The following is a 5,953-nucleotide window of genomic DNA, read 5'->3' on the forward strand; positions in this document are numbered from 1 at the left end:
TATATTTCGGTATAATTATAAAATTATATTAGAGATGTGATTTATTGGAATAGAAATACTTTTTCAGGTTATAAATTATATTTGAAATATAATTTGTTGTATTCTAAATATGATTTATTTTGAAATGGTTAGATGTCAAATTTATTAGTTAAAATCAACTTGTATCTAAATGGTTAGATTAATTCAACTTATATCTAAATGGTTAGATCAATTCTCCTAGTTCATTAATTGCAAAATCATATTAGAAAATACTTGTACTTTAAATATGAGTTATGATTATGAAATTAATTGTTGGGCTATTTATATAGCTTTGAAGATAATTTTTAATCATACACTATTTGGAATATAAGTAATTTCCAGATTTCAGATTTGAGTAATGGAAAAATAAATTAATATCTAAATCATTAGATAAGAGAGTTAGAAGAAAAATAAAATAAAATGCTTTTATTAAGAAAAATAAGGTTTACATTGACAAATGCTAATTTAGATTTTCATTTTACAGATTCCTAAAACCAAATTCAAGCAAGTGAGAAAATACATACAGTAAGGTCAACCTCATATTTAATCCAGGGATTCAAGAGGGAGAAAATGACAAGTTCACTACAGTTAATTCAGGGATTCAAAAGTGGAAAGGACAAGTTCACCACAGCCCTGCATCTTGAAAATAGGCATTGTCACAATGGACAAATGCCCTGCACCTTGAAACCAGCCAAGGCATTCAGAAAGAAGAAGAAGACAAGTCTAATTGCTGGACTTGAGTCCAAAAGAAGGAGCCAAATTTGGGCAGCCAATGCACTGCACCTTGAAACCAGCCAAGGCACACATTGGACAAAATGCAGCAGAAAAGGCTCCAGCAAAAGACAATCCCAGCTGTTGTCTTTAAGCATATCTATAAATGGAGGAAGTTGAACCTGTATGAAGGGGCAAGAACATTAGAGAGCAAAAAAGAAAAGGGAGCAAAGAATCAGCAACAAGAGAGCAAAAAAAAGCAAAAAAAAAAAAAAGAAAAGAGAAAAAATCAATTAAACTTGTAATAGAGAGAGTTCTAGCTTTAGGGTAGTGATCTCATCTGTACTTTCCTTCAAGAGTGGAACCTTCTATACTAAGGGTTCTTGGCTGTGAGTTTCTGTTTGTAATTGGGGAGCAATTCTTGCTAAGGATTCCCAAGACTCAAAGTCAATATTACTTTGTAAGGTTGGTAATCTAATTTAGTTTTGCTATTGCAAGTTTAAGTATGCATTTTTGAGTTTCAGTACATCTTGAATATCTAGTCTACTTATCATATTCCTTATCTAAAAGCTTTATTATCTGCACATTGTTTAATTTTAAAGCTTTAACAGCCCCTATTCATTTATTTGTTCTGAGTTCTAGTAAGGTCTTAAGCCCTCATAGGATTAGAAAGAATGTAGCCTTTTCTTATCTTTCCATATTGGTGTAAAATGTGATCTACTAATTAAGTACTTCCCCATTTAAGGTTCCAACCAGCAAGGATACCAAATAGTAGCACAAATTGTAAAAAAAAAAACCCACTGTATATACCTGTTTAGAAAGATAGAACCTAAATTTGATAAAAATCCTTCAAACTCAGCCCCCTCAACCTCAACAATGCCCTTTCCAGTTGAATAAATTTCAACCAAAAGATAGTTAAAATGCCCAATCCATAGTCATGAAGGACCCTAAAACACACAATGAACCAAAGAATCCTAATCATGTACATATACCCCTAAGAAAACAAACATCTAAACCAGAAAAGATACAGTAGGGTAAAAATAAAGGAGACCTTTCAATACAAGTGTTTAGCATATCCTGAAGTGACCGGATGGTTACTTAAGAGGCGTATCTGGAGATGGAGCTGTGTAGCTCTTTCTCCCTAACATACAGAAACCTTATACTTTTCTTAAAGATAACATTTACATTTTGAAATAAACAACCAAATAACAAAATAGTTGACACAAAACAATGAGAAATAAATAAAATAAAATGAAATCAAAGCATTGTTATATGTATCAGATCCAAAAATAAAACAGAGGTATAATGAAGCTCATTTTGACTGTTGAGTCACTAATACTTCTTTTTAATGAGGCTGTGAATGTATAATGAAAAATGGGTTTCTGGAAATAAAACAAAACATAACAGCAACATAAAATGGGGATAAAAGGGAACACAACAAAGTTTCAAAAGTGGCCAAACTAAAAAGGAACCTCTAAAAGGGGGCCGAAAATATCTAAAATTCCAAAACAACTGAAACTTCTTCCCCTTCAAAACTGCAAAGTGGAGAAAAAGGTTCAAAACAAAGCATTACGTATCATAACAGAACCCGTAATAAAAGCCAAAACAGAGAAAGATCCAAACAATACCGCAAGAAGTCAAACCGAATATAAATCAAAATCTAAAGAGGGCAAGAGGGTTACCTCAGCACCGAAGATCGTAGCCACTGGTCCGTCTGACCTTCACGTAAAAAGAGAAGTCAAAACGAGAAAGAGAGATCGATCTCTAAAGAAACAAAATACGGAAATCTTACCTAACGCCGAGGCTGCAACGAGCGGCTTGACTGGAAGGATGGCGGAAGGGAAGGCCAGGGGGACCAGTAAGAGAGCGGAGCCGCCGGCATCGGAAGCGGACTCGGCGGAGGGACGACGGCGCACCGCGGTGGATCGAAATGAGCGACGACGCAGACGCAGACGCAGACGCAGACGCAGACGCAGACGCAGACGCAGACGCAGACGCGGTGAGGAACGGCGGCCGGTCGGATGACTGCTGCTTTTCTTCTTGTTAACGGCAGAAATTTGAGAGAGAAGAGAGAAGAGAGGAGAGAAAGGGGGCGGTGTGAATAGGGTTAGAATACAACCCTAATCCGTAATGTGAGAGCTTATGTCACTGCTTTTGTATTATTCCGAATTGAACCCCCTAATTATTCAATCCTATGCACACTGATCCAATCTTTTAAAATTAAATTCAATTAGGCCCTTTTCTTATCACAATTGCCACCCCTCTATTTATCTAAGCTTCAATTTAATCCATTCCCTTTCATAAGTGATAAATAATTTAATTAGTTAATTTATAATTCATATCAGATTAACTTAGGTCAATTAAGACATTTAGGTTGATTAGCTAATTATTTCTACTTTTGGTGCAATTTAATCATTGTACTAATTTATCCTTTTATTAAACAACTATCTCGATCACTGAATAGTGATCTGTATCTTGGTCACTAAATAGTGGTTCGTATAAATAATTAATAAGTCATATATCATTATGTTTTAATAAATATAATAATTTTCCCTTGTCAATCCCATTAAAACTATGTCTTTATCAACAAACATTAATAATATACAACTTCCTTTATCAAGTTTTGATCGCTGAATAGCGGTCATATGACGAACATATTACCTCGATCACTGAATAGTGATCCGTATAAATAAACGACAAATAATTGAGACTGATTATTATATTTTAATACATTATTATGTTTTAATATTCGATCGTTGTATAACGATTACACAACAATCATATCATATTGGTCACTGGATAGTGATCTCGATAAACATACGACAAAAACCTTGCGAGCATTGTCAATGGTTTGAATATATACGACTAATGACTCTCCAAAGCAATAATAAATACAAACACATAAAAGCAAGCATGTAGAAGTACAATAGTACCGATTTATCGGGCGAGGTAGGGTGAGATTACGTCTCTTCCCTATACGTAACCGGAAATCGAGCTTAGAATCACCGCAGACCATTACCTTATCCGAGCTTACCCGAATGGGTCGATTCGGAATCAAATCGGTGTCCAATCAGACCGTCAAACTGATTGGTGGCGACTCAAAAACCCATTGGATTTGTCTCCCTAGAGGGATTGTCCATCACCGTTAATAAACCAGTAGAGCGAGAGCTACATCGAATATATAAAGTTCGCGATCCGCGGGCACGGGCGCGACAGAGATGTTGAGCTATTGTCAGCTGGATCTCAGCAAGCTTAGTGATGGAATCCTGCTTAGCTTGCTGTGCTTGAAAGGTAACGATGACACTCAACAAGTCCTTGAATCCCTTAACTTCGTTGAGAAGCTGAGTTACATGGGAGAGCTGAGTTGTCTCGGCAGTAGAAGACCCAGCAGCAGGTTGAGTGGATTGATTAAGGTCTTTGATCAATGTTTGCACTGAGTCGATGATTCTTTTTCCAGACTCGGTGGCATGCAAGTAGTTAAGAGAGCCTTCATTTTCTTTCCTTGTTTCCTCAGTATGACCGGTGGGAAGAGGAGTCAAAGGAATGACGTGGTCAGTGACTGGAAGTGTGTTTCCAATCTACACTTGAGTTTCAGGTAGAACTGATTGATCGGCAAAGGTGTTGATTGGAGAAGAGGTAATTCTAATGCTGTCTGTGCTGACTGGTGCAGGAATGTTGTGAGTCAGCACAATGCTTGCATTGACAGCATTTACAGGAATTGACTCAACTTGACTTGTTGAGTTGGCAGAAGCATTCAAGTGGGCATGTTCCTTTGGTGAAGAAACAGAGGCTTGCTTTTCAAGGGAAGCCGATGGAGTAGTAGATGGTTGTTTTCTGAAAAATTTCAGCTTGAGTTTAGAAGGGTCTTGGGTCGGCTTCTGGATAACAAAGTCAGGGACAATTGGTGGTTGAACAGGAAGGTCACTGATTGTCTTCTGACTTGCCTTAACCAATCTTCTTCTACGAGGAGCAGCTTGTATAGATTCTCCTGAGTGAGAGGGAGAAGTTTCCTCTTGATCAGCATTAAGTTGGTCAGCTTGTTCTTGTCCTTGATCAACATTGTGTTGGTCAGGTTCTTCTTCATCTCTAGCAGCCAACCCAGTATTGGTTGGCTCAGCATCAACCTCACTAGCTGTTTCCTCAGTGTCCTCAGTGTCATCCTGACCGCCTTCTACTTGTTCTTCATCTTCTTCACTATCGCCATCTAATTCTTCCTCAACTTGTGCAATGAACTGATCGTCCAGATGCACTTCATCTTCTTGGTGCTCAGCTACAGTTCCTAGACACTGTGTGTAGTGTGAATCACCAGGCACAATGATGTCAGTAGGGATAGCATCAATAGGAGTCAGTGTAGAAGACTTCTGCTTCTTTTGAGGCTGCTCATCAGCATCTGTTCTTTCCTCAGTTTCAGGCTCATCTTGCCTGCTCCTTTTCTCAGCTGACTTAGGTCTCTCCTGACCTGGTTCAGCAGTTGACTTAGGCTTCTTGGCCTGAGGCTCAGCCTTCTTTGAAGGAGTCCCAACAACTTTCCTCTTGCGGGCAGCTGGAGCCTTTGTCCTTTGGCTTTGCTTTGGAGCTGTTTCCTCAGCTTGTTGTTTAGCAGCAGCTTTTCCTTTCTTTAGTGGCTGATTGAACTTCAAAGCCCTCAGCGAAGCAGCTGTTATTTCAGATCCTCTAGCTTTAACTTCATCAGTTAGGTCTATTTGATGATCAATGAGGATCCTGGTGATGAGCGATCCCAGCCTGAGAGTTCCAGTGCTCCTTATGAACCCAGCAATCAAGAATACTAGCATGTTGATAGGCGTATATGTTAGCATATGCCATATAAAGCATTGCTCGAAATTTGTCGCTGAGCTGGTGCAGTTTATCTTTGGGTAAATAAAGTAGGTCAGCAGGTAATGAGCCATCTTTTGGTGCTGACCCATGGATGAACTTGAGACTTCTCCAGAATGACCAGGGGGCTTGCAAAAGTTGACTTCGTAGTTAGTGTCATCCTGATCTCCAGTTCTTCTCAGTTTTGCTCCCTCATTTTTCAACTTTAGCAAATTCGCCAAATAGGTGGGATTGATGAAGATCGTTTTCCCCTTTACCACTGTTGTTAAGTAGTCCTGGTTATCGTCAGCGACTAAGAGATTGTGGTAGAACTCCCTTACTAGGTCAGGATAGGTGTGATCCCTAATGGAGAACAGCTCGGTCCATCCATTTTGCGATATCCATTCGCAGA

At 38.6% G+C, this 5,953-nt stretch overlaps 1 long non-coding RNA gene across 2 annotated transcripts; it reads right to left on the minus strand.

Moving 5' to 3' along the window:
- Positions 1-423: 423 nt before the first annotated feature.
- Positions 424-2,915, minus strand: LOC136201156 (uncharacterized). Of its 2 annotated transcripts, none has more exons than XR_010673701.1 (3): positions 2,522-2,915; positions 2,412-2,448; positions 424-911 (listed from the first exon to the last, which is right to left on the minus strand). It is a non-coding gene; the product is annotated as an uncharacterized lncRNA (long non-coding RNA). The 2 variants fall into 2 exon arrangements; XR_010673700.1 differs by having other exon boundaries at positions 2,412-2,443; positions 2,522-2,906.
- Positions 2,916-5,953: the final 3,038 nt, after the last annotated feature.

This window comes from Euphorbia lathyris, chromosome 7 (genome assembly GCF_963576675.1).
Source record: "Euphorbia lathyris chromosome 7, ddEupLath1.1, whole genome shotgun sequence".
Taxonomy (NCBI): domain Eukaryota; kingdom Viridiplantae; phylum Streptophyta; class Magnoliopsida; order Malpighiales; family Euphorbiaceae; genus Euphorbia; species Euphorbia lathyris.